This window comes from Urocampus carinirostris, chromosome 17, assembly GCF_059441175.1.
Source record: "Urocampus carinirostris isolate Australia breed hairy pipefish chromosome 17, RoL_Ucar_1.0, whole genome shotgun sequence".
Classification (NCBI taxonomy): Eukaryota; Metazoa; Chordata; class Actinopteri; order Syngnathiformes; family Syngnathidae; genus Urocampus; species Urocampus carinirostris.
In genome coordinates, this window is record NC_142365.1 from 21,869,787 (window position 1) to 21,890,521 (window position 20,735).

At 39.2% G+C, this 20,735-nt stretch overlaps 2 protein-coding genes across 3 annotated transcripts in view; one reads left to right on the top strand and one right to left on the bottom strand.

Annotated features, from left to right (window-relative positions):
- The window catches only part of slc8a4a (solute carrier family 8 member 4a), a 49,271-nt gene extending 45,371 nt beyond the window's left edge, over window positions 1-3,900 (bottom strand). Inside the window, exons 1-2 of one of the 2 annotated variants that reach the window (XM_088320965.1) lie at window positions 3,721-3,900; window positions 2,892-2,949 (exon numbers count right to left, since the gene is read on the bottom strand). The gene's annotated coding sequence lies outside the window, so the exon portion shown is untranslated. The remainder of the gene's footprint in view (window positions 1-2,891; window positions 2,950-3,720) is intronic. The other variant, XM_088320966.1, reaches the window with a different exon arrangement.
- esrra (estrogen-related receptor alpha) overlaps window positions 1-20,735 on the top strand; it is a 184,149-nt gene that overhangs the window by 154,354 nt on the left and 9,060 nt on the right. The gene's annotated exons all lie outside the window — the stretch shown is intronic.

Genomic DNA, 20,735 nt, shown 5'->3' on the forward strand with positions numbered 1-20,735 from the left:
AGCCTTGAATTAATTATGTTTAATGCTTTGAAAGCTTTGTCCTTTTGATTAAATGTTTTTGTTATGGGGACACTGCGTAATATTTGTCCACCAAACGTTGCTGTATTGTACAGTGCAACAGAAAATGAGTGCAACAAAGCACAAGAAATATGACAAACCACGGAGATTCCATTTTCCTTCTTGTTATTTTGGCAGGCCTTTCACATGATTTTTGATTTTTGGGGATACCCTTTGCAGAAGATAGCTGACGATTATGTCAGCTCTCTATTGGTGAGCCAAATGTTATGTAAAATACATACACATTTTTTGACTTTTGAGTATTTAAAAAGAATCACATTTATATGGTAGTTCATGTATTATTCAAATGAATAGTGTTAATGTTTTTTTAACCTCTGGTAGGTGCCGAATAATACACCATGTCCCTCTCATAATGCAATGTTACCGATTGAAGAGACTTTTTGGGGTCTCTGCAATACATTTTATTTCTTTTAACCCAACATTCAACATTTTGGGTTATTTTCTGTTTACAGACCAAACCGATAAAAAATTCACCATACATTTATGTTTTCGATTCTTCAAATAAGTAGTGCCTTCGAAGCAACATTTTATGGGACTTGCTGAGAATGGTGGATTATAAAACCATTTGTGTTCTCTTTTTTGCGTCTTACCAGATATTTGTCCAAATAATTTCGTGCACAAATATAAAAAGATCATCGCCACGTTTGTTTCATGTTACATTGCACTGACGTGCAGTCAGGGAGGCATGTGAGGCAGTGTCTTAATAATATATACTAAATGGTATCATTTATTCAGCCAAGTTCTTTTTTTTTTTTTTTTTTAATGTGCATCATCGTTTTATTATCAGTTCAAAACCCTAACTCCCAAAACAGTATATGTAGTTGAGATTATTTCCTGTACAGTTAAGGTCTGCATGGTCACGTTAGGTACAGAGCGAGAAAGATGACTTCTAGACATAATGTGAAAGTGTCCTGGTGTTGTTGGAGCTCATCCTACATTCTGTCATCACCATTGAGGGATTTTCTTTTTTTAAAGAAACAGAATTTTCTCATTATAATATGAATATTATTCATGCAATAGGTAGGTAACATTACTGTGCTAAGCGTCTGCAGGTGTTGAGTGAGGTGCAAAATTCTCTAACCTCATGGCAGAGGGTCATAGTGAGACCTAGAATTCTGCTTTGGCGCACACCTCATCCCCAAACAATAGAGTTAATGATAGTGCTAGCAAGCAAACAGCAAGTTAAGTCATCCAGAAGTCATCCGTCAGATAGACTTTTTTTTCATAATGGACTACGACTTATCGATTCATGCTTTATTCAAAAGGAGCAGCACCTAGATTTCATTTATATGTTAATGTAAACAATAAAACATTTGGTTCTATGCTACCGTCTATATGTTGCTTTCTGCTAGGTTAATTTCATACTTTGAGTAATTTGCAGTTTCATTCACGTCCTGGTGAGTAAAACGCCAGATCACTTGCTGATGAATTTATGTCTGTCTCCCAGCTTTCATTATTTAATTATATTTGAACTGGAATATTATCTGCTAATCTGAATTTAGGCGGTCGGCTTTTACACACGGTCACCTAACAAGATTTCATGGACTATCCATTAATATTGACTCCTGAGAGTAGTGAAAATGTCCTGAATTGGTCCATAAAAATGCAGTTTTATATCAGAATACAGCTTCAGTGCTCGCCTTAGAAAATGTGAAAAATGTTCAGGCAGAAGTTATCCAAAATGTCCACGAAAAGTACATTTTTTAAATGTATATTGTCCATGTAGGTAGTCTTCAATTTGTAACAGTTTCCAGTTTTAATGATCTGTTTCTCTAACTAATCGAAAAAGTCATAAGCGAACAAAATCAATATTTAGGAATTGTTGTTGTGCATTACAAACAATACCAATTATTTGACTCCCCCCGAAGAATTATGTACCATATTATCAGGACTATAAGGTGCACCTATAAACCTCTAATTGGCCAGAAATTTAAAAGTGTGCATTATAATCCGGTGGGTAAAATTGGCAATGCATAGTTTTAATAAAATGATATTGCGTGAGGTATCTGTTCTGCCTTTACGAAACATCTTGTGTGGTCTTCAAGTGCCCCCTTGTGGTTGACATGTTAATTGCTTGTTGCTAAAAGAAAACAAAAGAGAAGCCCAGAATGGCAGGTCAGACTCAAAATTCTGAGCGCTTATTGCAAATCTTTTGTTGTTGGTTTGGACAGTAATTGTCCATAAGTCTGAAACATAATGTGATTACTTGAATGAAGATTTTTGTTCATTGTAGAGTTTTATACAGAATTAGGTACTGTTTTTTCTTAGATTAAATGGAACTGTATACTTAGCTATCTGTTTTTAGTTTTACAGTGACCTTTTTATGGTAATGGTTGATGCCATTGTCCGAAAAAAACGCAACGAAAGAAAAAAAGTATGCTTATTAAGGACGTCGTTCTCTACATGAAAACATAGTAGAAAAGGGGACCACTTCAGAGCGAGGAAACAAAAGTAACCATTTATCAATAAATTAATTTCGGTGGTGAAACCAGAGGTCACAATGTTAACTTATGTTCCATGAAATAATTTATTTTAGTATATATATATATATATATATATATATATATATATATATATATATATATATATATATATATATATATATATATATATATATATTTATTTATTATGCAACCTAAGCTCTTATTGTAGTTTCATTTCCATTCACCTAATAGTCAGCGTGCTTATGTATAAAAAATATATGACAAAAGACTATTTTTAGGGGTGCATCATATAAACCGGAGCACATTTTTGTGCGGAAAATACGGTAATAGACTACGTTTATTCAAATTCCAAGAGACATTTCGACTCACCGGCGCTTGCTGTTTGAAGTTGAATGCTTCACAACTGGAACTGCCTTTGCATTTTTTTCTGCCCAATGAAAAGAAAAAAAGCGTTAAGATCAAATGTCTCGAGCTTCAGTCAAAAAATAACAGGAGTTAGACATCAAGAGAAAAATGTCAACAGATTTATCTTAATTGGAACACCCTAGGTAAAAAATAAAAAATTCAACTAAAAAAATTACAGATGCATGAAGCCAAAAAGTTGATTTTTTAGCTGCAGGCTGTAGGCGAAAGACTAGTTGACAGATTTTCTTGATGTGTGCAAAACAGCAGTGCCACATGTGCTTACAGAGAACCCCGAATTACAACGGAACCACGTCTGCAGACGAGCGCAGGAGATCAGAAGGAGTGGCAGCTAAAACGCTTTCGGGATTTCTTCTAGACTTTATACCTCTGAATGACTTCTCGTTGCAGTGCAAAATGTTACTCGGGAAAAAAGCACCACCAATGCTTCATTTTTTTATCCGCACTTCGATTGCCGGTGCGTAAAATGGGACCCGCTCTCCCCTCTTCGGTCTCTGAGGAATGAGTCACAAAACCCGTTCAGGCGCTGTTTTGCCAAGGCTTGCTGGATTGTTTTCAATGTAACCGGAAAGTGCCCACTATGGAAGGAGGATAGACGCAAAAGAGCCGGGCTGCGCCGCACATATGAAGGCGTGAATGGAAGCACGTTGATGGAGCGGATGCTGCACATCGCGTGGACCGCAAGCGAGATGGATCTCGAGATAGATGGAGCTGCTGCTGCTGTGCAGTGAATATATAAACAAAGAAAAAAATACACGCAAGCGTGGAGTCTTACTCTTTCAGGGAAGGAAGGAGAAAAGGAGCCAACACACTGCAGTGGAGGCGAGGGAGGAGACACCACCGCCGCACACTGGATTTGGACCTTCAGACTGCGCATCCGGAGCTCACAGCCGACAAGATGATTCTCTCCCCCTCTCTCTCTCTTTCCCTTCCTCTCTTTCTGTTATTTTTTTACTCCGGTTTGTTTGACTCATCACTCAGCACCTCCCCGCCACCTGTTGTCGCCTGCCAGGCAAACCGGAAAAAGACCAGTTTATTCGATACAAGGTATAGTAACTCAATATTTCTTGTTCTTGTTCTTATATTCTAGTTAGTAACCGGATTACTTTACAGCAGAGGTGGGCAAGTAGCCAAAACTGTTAGTCAAGTAAAAGTACTGTTACTTCAGAACAATATCAATCAAGTAGAAGTAAAAGTAGTCATCCAAATACTTACTTGAGTAAAAGTAAAAAAGTACTTGGCGAAAAAAAATACTCGAGTACTGACTAACTTTAGCAATGTCGTAGTTCTTGATTTTTTTAAAAAACAACTATTTGCATCATCAAATGATCAAAGTCCATCCAATCAACAAAAAAATACATTTATTTTAACAGTGTATTATAATAATCAATGTAAATTCAGGTGCTTTGCTAAACAAGAAAATATAAATAGTATAACTCAAGTGAATAAATTAAGCACATGTACCACGAAGCAGCATATTTGAAGCCCCGGTACTTTTTTAATTTTAGGCTCTGCAAGCAGAACAACAAGCTAACCCATGACCTTGAACAAAGGACTCAATGCACTTTGTAGCTGGTGTTTTGCACCCTTTTTAAGGGGAACATGCTTTTGATGTGAGGCCAGGGGTTCTCCTCCTCTTCTCTGTTTTGATAGTCGGTATTGCTAAGCGACATTTTCCATCTGTTTCATCCGTAAACAAATTTTCCCCGGCTGAAGTTAATTATGGTCAGGTGACGAGGCTGATACGTTTGACTGGTTAAGCATGGAAAAGGCGGAGTTCTGCGTCAAAATAAATTTGCCTTAGCGGAGACAGACAGACGCATACTTACGTGGAAGGCATTTATTAAGTAACGGAGTAACGACTTTAATGTTACCTAGCGTAGCAGAGTAAAAGTACCGTTTTTTGTCTTCACAAACTTACTCAAGTAAAAGTAAAATCATAGGGATTTAAAAATACCCCTAGAAGTACAAAATCTCACAAAATATACTCAAGTAAATGTAACGGAGTAAATGTACTCCGTTACTACCCACCTCTGCTCTATCGTAAAAGTAACTCGTTACCAGGGAAAGTAAAAATTTCCCTTTTTTTAAAAAGAAATTGTATGTCAAAGGATTTGAAATTTTCTGAACAAATACAAAACACCATTGTAACATTTTTGAGCGGAGTTTACTTGTAAAAATGAGAATTCCGATTTTTTTAGCTTTTTCAGACCGTCTCACTACGAAGAGCCGACTCTCACGGGCAGGAACTCAGGAGGTAGTGCACTCGTCTTGGGATCAAGAGATCGCAGCTCGAATCCCGACTCCTCCATGTTACATGTCGAAGTGTCCTTGGGTAAGACACTGAACCCCAAATACCCCCAATAAGCAGGTTAGCGCCTTGCATGGCTACACGGCCGCTATTGGGAAATGTGAAGCACATTGTAAAGCGCTTTGGGAAGTCTTCACTGACTTGAAAAGCGCTACATAAATGCAGATCATTTTATTTCATTTCATTCTTTGTGTAAATATTGTGTAAATTATAACTATAACCTTATCCTCCTTGTTTTATAACCTTATCTTCTCTGTTCCTTATCTTCTTGGTTTCTGTACTTCACTGTGAATGTGAGACACAGGAGTGACATGCCCAATTTCGTTGTCACAATATGTTAACCCATTCTGTGAAAATGACAATAAAGGTATATTCTATTCTATTCTATTCTATTCTATTCTATTCTATTCTATTATGTAACATTATTCACGGAATTACTTAAAAATAAAGAAAAAAAGCCCAAAATGTAAAAGGGAACCAAAGAAAAAAAATATGATTACAAAAGGAGAAGGAGAAATAAAAGAAGAAAAAAGAACAAACTTTACATTTTAACATAAACATATTAACACTGAAAAACACAGGAAATATGAATACAATAATTCTAAATATATTTAAAAAACTGAAATTCTAAATGATTTCAACCTTTTTTATGCTCAACAAAGACAACTATACATAATCCCCTCAAAATGCATATTGACCAATCACAGGGGGAAAATAGCGTCTTGGAAGAAACGAGCTGTGGATTTGTGAGAAGCCAGATCCCTTCGTTCACTTCCAAGAGCCTGCTAGGGCTCACATTTTTTTGTAACTCAGCTCTCATTTGCCTTTTCTTTCAAATCACTATTAAACTATAAGGGTAGTTGCTATTTTGAATGGTGACATGAACTGAAAAGATGTGAAGTAAACAACTTGGATGAAGGCTGAAACCGGCAGCAATGTTTGCGGGGGAACGCCGCCTTTGCCACAGTGGATATAATAATTTTTTGGGTTACCCCGTGACTGGAATAATAGCGTCATTATGCAGTGACCTCATTCATAACGGCGTTATTCCCAACACTGAAAAGATACACACTTGAAGTGCAGTAATGTCTCAAAAATATTTTCTGCAAATTCTAACGAAGCTGATGGTTGCAGCGGCATGCCATTGCATGTTGTCTCAACACTTTGAAGTATTAACAGGATTTCGCTCTTAGCATTACGCCTGTCGCGGCTCTGAGAAAAAACCTTAGAAAAAAAAACAGTCCAGGCCAGTGACATGCAGTTAGGAGAGGCAGGTGAGGCACAGCCTCATTTTTTTTTTTTTTTTTTGAGAAAAAAGTTGAACATATGATACTGTCTGTGCTTCAAACTGCACACTCCTTTTATTGGATAGAATTGTGAACATTGTTTTCTTGATTTGTCATTAGGGTGGAATGGTGGGTCCTTAGGTCAGACCAGTTGAAAACCACTGTCCTAGACCATTAGTGATACAGACAGTTTATCAAAAGGTGTTAAGTTTCATCTCTTCATCACACTATTCTTAATCAATGTACCAAATTGTTGATGATATTGTTGGGCCAGGCTACGGGAATATTGATAGACATTGAATTGGTCCCTGTTCTCATTTAAATACAGTCGTGTACTGTGTCGCGGACACACAGTCTTTAAGAAACAAACATCATTCTGAACTGAATGCCGAGAAAGGCATTGTGGGAAGTAATTATGTCCTCCTGATAATATAAATAAAAGCATGGCAACACATATTCCGAACGTTTGTCACCTACAATGATTAGTTTAAGCTGAGAAAAAGTGAAACACAATTTTGTAAGAATTTTTAATCACTTTTCTCATTTCCTTGTCTGGCCTCGTGACTAATAATAGTGTGATGATGAGATAAGACCAAACGCACTTTGGTGTACATCCTCAAACCCTGGTAATCTAGGGTATATGTATAGTTCAGCGGCAGTGATCTTTAAACTGTGTGCTTAATTTGTGCACTATCTATAAAACTGTAGTTCTGGAATTGTGTACTATCTATGAAGTAAGTTTGATTTTTGCAATCGGGAGATGGAATAAGAGCTTGCTCTGTCCACTCCACGCATCGGCCTGATATTGCGGTGCCTCTGGGAACGGTGCGTTTGCAATGAATGCTGCTTGGCTCTGTGGCTAGGACCTTGACTCAGCCTCTTGGCTGAGAGCAAGTGTCTCGGCCCCTTGACTTTGTAGCGTATTATGATTTGACCAATAATGGATAATTGATAAAGAATATAGAACAATAAACCATACCAAAGTCATGCCATCCGGTAATTTTTTAAAAGTCGCTTTTCATAATGGAGGATTACCTATGTATAGTGAGGCTTTTATTCAAAAGGAACAGCACATAGACTTTATTTATAAGTTAAAGGTACACTGTGTAATATTTGACAACTAGATGTCACTCTATCATATAGTGCGACCGGAAACGAGTCCTACATGGCAGAAAGAAGAAGAACTCACTACGGAGAGTCTGGTGACCAAACAGTAGCCTTTTCCTTTAATTTACCAGGCTAGCCATGTTAGCCTAGCCTTGTCGGGATGTCCAGATGTCATTGCACACGATTTGCAGTATTCCCTTATGTATTGAAGTAAGTTATATTTGTTACACATTCAGTACTGGTTTATCCTAGAAAAAGTGAGTCATGTACTTTTAGACCAGTTTGATTTTTTTAAAAGAAAAACGGTATTGTTGTTAGAGACCACTCAAAATGATCGTTTTTTGGCTATCAACACATTTTAAAGCCTTTATTCTGATGCAGATTTTTATTTGACATCATATTGAACAATTTGGTTTTCAATGATCTCCAAATTATAACACCAAGTTTACAATGTTATCAAATTTGGAGGCAAACTTACATTTTGGTTGAAATTACTAAAACTTCATTCGTGATTTATTTTATAGTGTTGAGCTATGGCTTTTGAATATTTTGTTTTTCCCCTCGTTATAGCCTTTGGTTTGTTAGCTAAATCTTTGTACAATTACCTTCTGGCAGACTCACTGTGGAAATTACATCGATTGAACACAAGACCGGCTGATCAGGGATCCTATGATTTATTCCAAGCTGCTGCATTGGAGAAATAAACACTCACCCGGTTTCGAGTTTAACTGGGATCTAATTCCAAAGGAACAAGTAAATACGTATCGTAGTCATATTTTTATGTATTCAGAATTAACGCTATGTTTGAGTCAAAATGCAAGTGAGTCATTCAATGCCCTAACTCTAATTTACTTGACCAGAAATATCGTCATGATTACTAATGTGTCTCAGCTGTGCCCACTCCCTTGGCGCCAACTGCCGCGGGCTCTGATTGGCTCCCGATCAGTATTTGTACCCAGTCCTGTCTGTCCCCTTTGGTCAGTCCATCGGCGAACCTCAGTTAACACTAGGCAAGGCTTTTTCGACCCTGACTCCTACCTGTCCCGTTTGTTGCTCCCGTCTGTTCCCCGGCTTCGACCCGTTTTTGATCCTGTCCACGTCTACTCTCCCGTCCCGGCTTATGACCTCTTTTTATCCCCGACCACGTTTTCTCTCCTATTCTGGCCTACGACTCGCTTACGACCCTGACCAAGTTTATCCTCCCCTGTCCAAGCTACTGACTCGTTTTTTCCGTCCCCGACTCCGCCATCGCTCGCCACGAAAGATCCACTTCCGCGTTCGGAGCGCAATCCGAGAATCAGAGTGACCTGCTTCCCGCGTCCAGTAATCACCGGATCGCGGGCGCAACCTTTTCTCTTTCTTCCAATAAAACTTGTGAGAAACACAACGCAAGTGGGTCCTGTCTCCGTTCTGGTCTTGACAGATATAATAGAGCAACATATCAATATCAACAGACTGCCTCAACAAACAATATGAATCAATGAATCAATGAATACTCTTTATTGTCATCAAACAAAATTTGTGGGCTTGCCATTCAAACAAATTAAAAGAGTAAAAATGTGCAAAAGGATAAAAAAAAACATTAAAAATGCAATATATTAATGATATATATACAACATGGGTATATTCACAGTGGGAGTTGTATGGTACATTGTGCTAAAGGACTCTGTATATGGGACCCACAACTCCACAGTTCACCCACCCTTCAATATTTTGGAGGCAAAACAAGAAAATTTTTTTCGGAAGTTCCGTGACAAGACAAATGTAGCCACTCCATTGTCTCATCAAGTTTTTAGCAGTTTTTATGAATGCATTACGGTTCGGAATGGCATGGTTATGTCACTCTCCACCCGCGATTATTATCGTGCTTGTCTTGGAAAGGATGGTGATGACTCCATGATTTTAGACGCCTGTTTAGCTTATCCTGTGAATGACAAGTAGTATTTATCATCAAGAATAGAGAATCAAAAGTAGTGTCATGCTCCGACTTCAGGCTAGCTAGCTACCTATTAGCACTGACTACATTGTTTATTGTCATCCAGTGTCCCTATCTATTTGTAAAGCATTATGGGTAATTGTCAATACGATGGTAGATTTCAAGGCTCAGGTTGGTGATGTAATTTGGATTCATATGGAAAAATAAATACATAAATTGTTCACAAATGGTTATGGAAATAAGAATAGTCCTTCTCCCTCGTATCACCACCAGCCAGGCAGTCGGATGAGGGCAGGAAAAGAAAAGTATTAGGTGGGCATTAATCATAAGCTATTGAATAGAAGTGTGTCTTAAGTCTAGATTTTGAAACGTCCAGTGAGGTTGCAGATCTTATCTCCGGAGGCAGAGCATTCCACAGCGCGGGGGCCCAAATGGAGAACGCTGTCAAACCTTCAGACTTCTTGGCTCTTGGAGTCACATGTAGACCGACATTGTCCAAGCGGAGGCTCCATGCAGGAACATAAGGGAAATCAAATCAGAGAGATAAGAGGGGCCAAGTCCATGCAAACATTTGTATGCTAGTAAGAGAACACTAAAGTCACATCTTAAGCGGACTGGAAGCCAGTGCAAGTTTGCTAATATAGGGGTGGATTGGTCAAATGTTCTTGTCATAGTCAAAAGGTACCCGAAGCAGTGAGACCGCAGACAAAAATGGAGGCCACTTCTAGACAGGGAAGAAATACAAATTTCTCGACCTCGGATTTTGTATGAAAATTAACATTGGTATGAGAGTTCATGTATTTTTTCTTAGCATCCAATTCAATGTTTTTTTTTCTTTTTTTTACTGAATGAAAATTTTTGTACCACTAGAAGGCACTAAATATAACATGCTGTCCCTTTAAATATTCTGGGGTCGGATTGTGTTATGCACGTAAAAATGCTTTTTAATCTCAAAAGGCTAACATGTATGGTCTTGTGACATTTTGTACATCACAGGCCCAAAGAGCAATTCATGTAATAAAATTGTACACTTTTGAACTAGGATATTATATGTCAGACATTTGCACTTGACTTGACCTGTGAAGGTTTATTTGTTTGGAAATAAAAATGATGTCTTTTCTGCACCAATGACTTCCGAGGAATATTACCCACTTTGTTACCGTTGCTATGGTAATACTAGCACCGCAGTACATTCATTGATGCGGGACAATTTTATTGCTGTGGTCCAATTGTTTGCTTGGCACATGCTAGTCGCTATTCTTCTCATTGTCTATTGTGTTGCTTCAAGCGTATGCTGCCAGTGAAACGAAAAAAGAGCAGGGAGTTTGTTAACATGATGTGATGTCAACACAGATGGACACTTTCCCCCCATTTTGTGGCCATAGTAGGCTTTTGGGGTGTGGATCGCACTACCCAAAAATTTGAATTGCACAAGTTAATTTAATGCAATACGAGATCTGTGTGAGTGAATGTTTCTTTTTGTGTTTTACATTATTGGGCATTGTTTTTCGTTACCTATGGATATATTTGGAGGATGTGAAGCTGACCTAGAATGGATCATTTACTTCACATACTGTCACCAATTGTAAATATTTTGCAGCTGTCATATTAGAAGAAGGGTCAGAACCAGAAATCATGGCCAGGATAGCTCAAACCACGACCACACTTGCAAGACTTTAACCCATCTGGAGGGACAAGAACACAGTGGGGAAAACAAAGATCAGACTCATCCAAGCGCCGGTTACTTTCATCTTCCTCTACGCTTGCGAGACATGGACTCTTTCAGCAAAACTGGAAAGGAAAATTCAGGCCTTCGAGATGCGATGCTACCATAAACTTCTTGGCACCAGCTACTTAGCCCATGTGACAAATGAAGTGCCAGCTCTAGCTACCTCAGCAGAGCAGAAAACATCATCAAGGACTTTTCTCAACCCGGCCACCACCTCTTTGACCTGCTGCCTTCCGACAAGCGCTAAAGGTCACACAAAACAAAAACAAACAGACTCAGAGACAGTTTCTTCCCCAGAGCCATTACCACCCTAAACAGACACCGCACAAAAAACTGAAAAACTCTTGCAAAAAACACTACCTCATACGAACGTAAATGGTACTCATGTCTATGTTTCTTGCACAATGTTGGCTGCACTATGTTTACTGCTCACCTTGCACAATGTTGACTATCTTTTTTTGCACTATGATGACTATTTTTGCACCAAATGCATATTGCATAAACCCTTACGATACCAAACTGTATGTAACATCTTACATGCCGACATTTCTTGTGTAAATTTTTGTGTAAATTATAACTATAACCTTATCCTCCTTGATTCATAATCTTATCTTCTCTGTTCCTTTATCTTCTTGGGTTTTTACCTCACTGTGAATGTATGAAACTGGAGTGTCATGCCCAATTTCGTTGTCACAATATGTTAACCCATTTTGTAACAATGACAATAAGGTATATTCTATTCTATTCTATTTTATTCTAAAAATCCGTCCACCAGAGGGCATATTGGACTCAACGATGAACTGTTGTCAACTGTGCTCAGACTGAAACTTCAGTGGTATGATCACGTCACACAGTGGCGGTTCTACACTAAATTACTCCCTGGGCAGGACCACTTCCAAGCACCCACCCACCCCCTTCCCCACCCAAAAAATTCCAAGACACATATTTAACATGAATAAAAGAGGTAGATATATTTGTAAATTGCACAAATACTCAAATAAAAATATATAAATAAACTATATACATATATGTGGCAAATGTTTCTTGAAAATTGTGAAGAGAACAATAATATAAAATAATAAAATTGACTTATATCCTTCTACAGCAAATTACACAATCACACACATTTGAAAGCACACTAAAAATATAGTTGTTATAATGAAAAGAGAAAAAAATAAAACCTTACTTTTCTGGCTTTCCTTAATGCAAATTCATGGATAAAATTACAATATCATAAGCAATCCGCACCTGCATTTCGTGATTAATGCTGATTACAGCAAGGCCAGTCACCTCTATTTCACACAGTTCAAAAAATGTGTATCCTGTATTTCAAAGCTGGAGCCCATTTGACAAAACACAAAGTCATCCATCTATCCATCCATTTTCTGCACCGCTTATCCTCAGTAGGGTCACGGGGGTGCTGGAGCCTATCCCAGCTGTCTTCGGGCAGCGGACAGGGGACACCTTGAACTGGTTGCCAGACAATCACAGGGCACACAGAGACAGACAATGCGCTCGCTCATTCACACCTAGGGACAATTTGGACCGGCCAATTAACCTAACATGCATATTTTTTGGAATGTGGGAGGAAACTGGCATGCCCTGAGGAAACCCAAGCAAGCAAGGGGAGAACATGCAAACTCTGTACAGGAAGGCTGGTAGCTGGATTTGAAACCATGATCAGAGCTGTGCCACGGACACGCTAACCACTCAGCTGCCGTGCTGCCCACGCAACCGCCCCCCATGTATCCCGAAAGCCTAAAACCGCCACTGACGTCGCAAGATCATCAGGACTGCCACATCACAGTCCGAGGGGGCAGGAGGAGAGGAACACCGAACTTCTTACTCAGGAACAAGTACCGTGGAGCGTCACCTGTTGTTACATTTTGGTTGAAATTACTAAAACTTCATTCGAAGGCCCAGCAGCGACTGGATTTCCTGAGAGTGCTCAGGAAAAACCATCTAAAACAGCAGCTGCAGGTGTCCTTTTACAAAGCCACAGTGGAGAGCATTCTGACGTACTGCATTATGGTGTGGTATGCTGGGTCCACAGCAGCAGACAGGAAAACGCTCCAGAGGGTCATCAAAACAGCCCAGAAAATCGTCGGTTGCTCTCTGCCCAGTCTGGAGGACATTGCCTGCACTACCTCATAAGAACGTAAATGGTACTCATGTCTATGTTTCTTGCACAATGTTGACTGCACTATGTTTACTGCTCACCTTGCACAATGTTGACTATCTTTTGTTGCACTATGATGACTATTTTTGCACCAAATGCATATTGCACAAACCCTTATGATACCAAACTGTATGTAACATCCTACATGCCGACATTTCTTGTGTAAATTTTGTGTAAATTATAACTCCTTGTTTTATAACCTTATCTTCTCTGTTCCTTTATTTTCTTGTTTTTTTTTACCTCACTGTGAATGTGTGAACCTGGAGTGTCATGCCCAATTTCGTTGTCACAACATGTTAGCCCATTTTGTAACAATGACAATAAACATCTATTCTATTCTATTCTATTCTATTCTATTCTATTCTATTCTATTCTATTCTATTCTATTCTATTCTATTCTATTAATCCGCCAGCAACACAACACTGAACTTGTTGGGTAATAGGGGTGGACATGTTCTACCTACAAAATATAACTGAATACAAAGTGGGAGAACGCTTAATTTCTCCATGCTTATTTTCTGATATACTCCCTACCGTATATACTTGCATTTCAGCCAAATACTAAAATCAGGGGTCAGTTTATATGCACATATTTGGTCTTGTGTCACCAGTAGCTGATTAGGCAATGCATGGGGAGAGGGCGCGGCTTGAACAAACTGGGGCAAACGTTGATAACAGAATTCACAGCTAAAAGTGCAGCATTTTGGTCTTTATAATTGTAAAACAATTTTTGTAATACCCTAGGAGAAAAAGAAAATGTCTTGGACATTAAAGAAAAGATATCTTGGAGTGGTTTGTGTCACGGTCGCCATGGCGACCAGTCTGCCGCGCCCCCGAACTCAAGCTGAAGCAGATCAGCTGATTGCTGGTCTGCTATTTAAGGCTGGATCGTGGGGTTTGCGGGTGCTGGCTCATTATATACACATTCCCCGGTCTGCTATGCCTTGTCCTGTTTTAGTTTTTTTAAAAACATTTTCCGTCTGTTATGCCCTGTCCTGTTGAGTTTGTGCCGGAGGAACTCTGTACTGTTCTGTTCTGATTGTAAGAATGTTTTTGTTTGTCTTGTCCCTGACTTTTGGACAACTTTTATTTTGTTAAATAAAACTTATGGATCGTCACGCAATTGAGTTCTCCCTTCCTGCCTCCTGCCTCCGTTCTGGTCCGATCACTCCCTCCACTCCACTCCGCCCCGTGACAGAATGAGCCAACCCCTGCAATACCCACAACCCAACCTTAAGTAGCACACACGCAATTAGCTGATCTGCTTCAGCTGATGCCCAGGGGGCGGGGCAGACCGGTCGCCACGGCGACCATGCTGGCCATGACAGTTTGAAGCCCAGCGACAAAATGGATATGGGGTGTCTTGGCTGTGTTTGCTTGCAAGAACTCAAGATTGTACAGGTTGCTGTACTTTTTAAAAAATTTATTTTCTTATATTATTATTATTAAGCCGTTTAGAGGGTCGGCTTTAATGTGAGTTATAACACAATAACATCATGTTGGCTTACGCACGTTTATGTCCGTCATTTCTTCTGGTTTCTCTTATTTTGTGGCTAATTTAAAGGCATTTTAGGTAGTCAGCAATTATTTACAGTACCTTGTAACTGAATACTTTTTGGTGTCAGTATTCTAAGTTGGTAACTGAATTACTTTTAAAGAAGGTAACTAGTTACTGTAACTGATTACATTTTTAGTATTACACCCAACACTGCTCACCAACACGACCATTTTATGCGTTACACTCCCGCCTTTTTACGCTCGAAAAAAACCCTACCGATTTTAATAAAATAATTCTCCCACAATATCCGATTTTCACAAGAACAAAATCTTGACTCAAGACTAGTATTTAAGTATTTTTGCGTGAATAAGCCGCTCCAACGATCGCATTCGATTTTTGTTTTAGTGAGTATTTGCTACTTCCGGTTTTAAACAACCATATGTTGTGACATAACTCCAATGCTTGAAAGTAATTACGTTTTCCAGTCCAGGTTCCAACAATTTACATTTGATTGATGAATGAATTAAGTCCATATGATTATTTATTATAAAAACAAGCATTAAATTTAGTTTTCAAAATTTAAAAGAAACAATGATTGAAAAGTTTCCCCCTTGACAGTAGAGAACAATATCAAGTTATTACCACTAGAGAGCAGGCTATAGTCGTAAATTGGATTATCTGATAGAATTGTGTTTTAAAAATAAATATGATTGTGATTATTCTCAGCAGCCAAACGTAAAATAGGAATAATTTGCCTGTGAATAAATGTTTGGGGGAAAATGCATTTGAAAATATCACAGAAAAAAAAAAAGAAAAAAATCAAACCTACCCAGCAAGTTTTTTGAGGTTTAACCTCCTCGACATCACTGAATAAGTTTCATTTAATGTGGAAAACCTGTTTTTTTCTTTTTTTAACACACATCAAAGTGTATTTTTATGTGTTTTCAGGTGCTCAGTGTTTTTGATCAATAATATTTCTCATAGAATCGTTTGTTTGTGAGCATGTGCACTTGTGTTCTCACAGCCTGGTGGCGCCCATCCCTGTGACAAAGTTCTACCTGCTCTCGAACCAATATCATTTCCCATAATAGGCGAATGTGCTAACCACAGCTCCACAGAAGCACCAGACTTAGACCATTCTCACATACTTTCACCTCCACCATCACTTGTCGCTTTCAGGAATCTCAATGGAGAAAGATAGAAGTAGCAGTTTGGACTCCAAGACTCCATCCCCATCAAACTAAGCATCTGAAATTAGGAATGAGTAGGAAAACACACAAAAATAACATTTGTGGGGCTGATTGGTGGGACAGGCATATATAAGGTCTTCATTACGCTCTAAAATTTTGGTAGGTGCATGTGTGGTGGAAGAGTAGAGTAGCAGAAACCGTATCAAAAGGGTAGGGAGATGTTGACCATGACCTGACCAGGCACCGAACCACCACCCAACATACCTATGGGGTTATTATCCCCCTATTCCAACGCCCCACCTCTCCAAAGATAAAGGCCTAATTTTTGACACCTCTCTTAAAGGGACAGTGTATATTGTTTAGTGCCTCCTAGAGTAAAAAATATCATTTATGTACAAAAAAAAATCAATTTGTATTTAAATAATAGTTCATGCATTTTTGCTTCTCATATGAATTTTTAAATACTCAAAGTTAAAGACATTGACATGTGTTTTGTCAAGAACCGGAACAGGAGGAGGACCCATATGCGTGACGTTTTTCACACAAGCTTTATTTTACGGGAAATGGGGCCGTCATGCACGTTAACCCAAACGCCAGTGATTCGGCGATTGTTGGGCGGAAGACGTAAGGCGGCAGTCTGGCGTGGAATGACAGGAAGCCGTAGGCCGAAGAGATCAATACCAATTGCACGAGCAGATATCGGACAGATGGGGTCGATACCGGACAGGACGGGACAGACAGGATTGATATCAGGCACTGGGGACTGGAGTCCGATAACAAGCAGGACGAGATAGACGGAAAGGATACCAGACGAAATTAAACAGGACAAACTAGACTGAAATGTTACCAAACACTGGATATCGATATCAAACAGAACAAAATAGCCGGGAACGAAACTGTAGATCGATATTAAACAGGACAAAATAGACGGGAACGATACCAGACAGGGAACACAAGCAGGAAACCGGACAGAGTCAAAACACACGTCTTGCCTTAAGAAAAGTGAGATGGAATGAGACGCCACTCTTTTGGAAGACTTGAAGTGCCTGCAGCTGGTTGATGACTGTGTTATGTTGGTCCTCAGAAAGCTGAACTGCGCAATCCCAGCTTTCAATCGGGTTTATCTTGTACCTCACCGGATAACACCAAGAAACAGTCACGGCGAGGCTGGCAGGGACATCTCGTGACCAGTGTTGGGTGCGTTATTGGAAAAAAGTAACTAGTTAACGGTTAGATCATTTAAAAATGTAATTCAGTACCCTTAAAGTAACTATCTGGTTACAAATTACCACGTGTGCCTGCATATTAACTGACCCCTTAAACTGCTTTAAAAGTGTGCGATCATTACAGCTTGCAAACAAACACTTAGCTGAGACACTCCATATCCATTTTGTCTCTGAGCTTAAAATCAATCCAAGATACCGTTCTCCATTTCTACTGCTCAGGGTTTTTACTTTTTTTCTCCAGGCATTGTGTATTACAAAAATAATTCTACGGATAAAAAAAACTAAATTCGGCACACTTTTTTTGTTATTTTGAGCTCATGTTTGCCCCATTAATAGTGTGTGGCTCCTGTATAAGCCACTAATGGGATAATTGTAAATACATGTATTATTCATTTACTACAATATTAGAATTAGAATTGAAATTAGAATTCTCCTAATTATACGGGGTTCCGACAGTTGAGTAAAATGTTTTCCTTGCTTCAAAGAGTTTTATCACCAAGTGAATCACTCAACCATTTCCCTGAAAAGAGAGGCTGTTGCATTGTAATCTTTATTTTTCTCTATATTGTTTGCTGTTTTATGGTGTCATATGTTAAACTCCCACATCGACCCTGTGACTCAACTCTTTGCAATAAAATACGGAAGCTATTGCAGTTCTGGTCAGTTGTGAATCAGGCTTTGACTGTGAAGCATCTCCTCATGAGAATTGGTGTCGCTTGTCTTGCTTATTTTGTGTTTTATTCGGAGATGTAAGGTAATAGACCTAACTGTCATGATTACTGATGCGAGGCACGTGTGCCCGCTCCTTTGGCGCCAACTGATTATTTAAACCCCCGTCTTTCTGTCACCTGTTGTCAGTCCGTCTGTGAACCTCAGTTTCCGCTAGGCAAGCTTTTCGGCCCTGACTCACTCTTGTTTTAGCCCCCGTCTGTTTCCTGGCTTCGACCCATTTTCTGAGCTCGACCATGTTTTTTGCTCTCCTGTCCCAGCTACTGACCTGTTTTTTCCTCTCCCGACACCGCCATCGCTCGCCACTTAAGTACCACTTCCACGTTCAGAGCAACCTGCTCCCCGCGACCAGCGATCACTGGATTGCGTGTACAATCCTTTCCCTTCTTTACAATAAAACTGAGAAAAACGTGTGCAAGTGGGTCCTGTCTCAGTTCTGGTCTTGACACTAACAGCCACACGCCCCACCCCGCACACGGTTTACCGTTTGCTACTGTAGAGACACAACCAAATGTTCAGATATCAGCTGACTCCTAAAAATTCAGTGTAATTTCGGCTTAAATGCCATTTTATATGGTAGGGAGAATATCTCATTAAGGAAAAATTCAGTGCTCTTGTACCATGTGCTTGAGACCGGGCAACCATTTTTGTATTTAGTTGCATTTTGTAGGTAAATTTGCCTAAATAAAGGGTCGCTTTTCCAGAATTAAGGGATGTGTGTGATCTTCATTTATAAAAGTAGTGGTGTAACTTTGTAATGCATCAAGTAGTTACCACAGTTGAGTTCCTAAATCTTATCAATTACTTGTCAAAGTACTTGTTACCGAGTAATTGCATTCCAGGAATGCGTTCCTTTGTAACGTGCTAGTCTTCATAGTGCTCAAGACAACAACTCCTGCACTTTCGGAATGCGATGCTGGAGGTGATTTCATAATTGTAAATTTGGATTAAATGCCATTAAATTCGGTAGCGAGAATATCTTGATGAGGAGAAATTAAGTCGTACCTTGTGCTTGAGACGGGGTCACGATATATGTATTTAGTTGCATTTTGTAGGTTAATTTGCCCACTTTTCAGGGGTATCTTTTCCAGAATTGAGGGACGTATGTGACAACCTAAGTGAAGCAAAAAAACTCAACAGTCGGAGGTTACTATAATTAAAGATCTTCATTCATAAAGTGGCGGTGTAACGTAGCAAGGCATCAAGTATTATCGACAGTAGAGTTCCGAATGTTTTTAATTACGTGTCACAGTATTCGTTACCGAGTAATTGTCTTCCTTTGTTACGTATTAGTCTCGAGAGTGCTTATGACAACAACTCCAGCACTTCCGGAATGCGATGCTGGAGGTAATTTTATAGTTGTAAATTTGTCTTAAATGCCATTAAATTCGGTAGTGAGAATATCTCCATCAGGAGAAATTAAGTTTCCTCGTACCCTGTGCTTGAGACGAGCCCACCATATCTGTGTTTAGTTGCATTTTGTAGGGAAATTTGCCCACCTTATGGGATCGCCTTTCCAGAATTGAGGGACGTATATGACAACGTAAGTGAACCAAGAAAGCTCAACAATCGGAGGTTACTATAATTAAAGATCTTCATTCATAAAGGAGCAGAGTAACGTAGCAACGCAAGTAGAAATGACAGTAGAGTTCCGAAATGTTATTAATTACATGTCACAGTACTCGTTACTGAGTAATTTCCTTCCTTTGTTACATGTTAGTCTCGAGAGTGCTCATTACAACAACTCCAGCACGTTTAGAATAAGATGCTGGAGGTGATTTTATAGTTGGTAATTCGTCTTAAATGCCATGTAATTTTGTAGTGAGAATATCTAGATAAGGAGAAATTAAGTTCTCTTGTGCCCTGCGCTTGAGACGGGGCCACCATATCTGTATTTAGTTGCATTTTTTAGGTAAATTTGCCCACCTTAAGGGGTCTGTTTTCCAGAATTGAGGGACGTATGTGACAACCTAAGTGAAGCAAGAAAACACAACAATCGGAGGTTACTATAATTACACAGTACTCGTTACAGAGTAATTGTCTTCCTTTGTTACGTGTTAGTCTCGAGAGTGTTATGACAACAACTCCAGCACTTCCGGAATGCGATGCTGGAGGTGATTTTATAGTTGTAAATTCGGCTTGAATGCCATTAAATACGGTAGAGAGAATATCTCCATAAGGAGAAATTAAGTTCTCTCGTACCCTGTCTTGAGACGAGGCCAGCATATCTGTATTTAGTTTCATTTATTTAGATAAATTTGCCCATCTTAAGGGGTCTCTTTTCCTGATTTGAGGGACATATGTGACAACCTAAGTGAAGTGTGAAAACTCAACAATCGGAGGTTACTATAATTAAAGATCTTCATTCATAAAGGAGCGGAGTAACGTAGCAACGCAAGTAGTATTGAGAGTAGAGTTCCGAATGTTATTAATTAAGTGTCACAGTACTCGTTACCGAGTAATTGTCTTCCTTTGTTACGTGTTAGTCTCGAGAGTGCTTATGACAACTCCAGCACTTCCGGAATGCGATGCTTGAGGTGATTTTATAGTTGGTAATTCGTCTCAAATGCCATTAAATTCGGTAGTGAGAATATCTTGA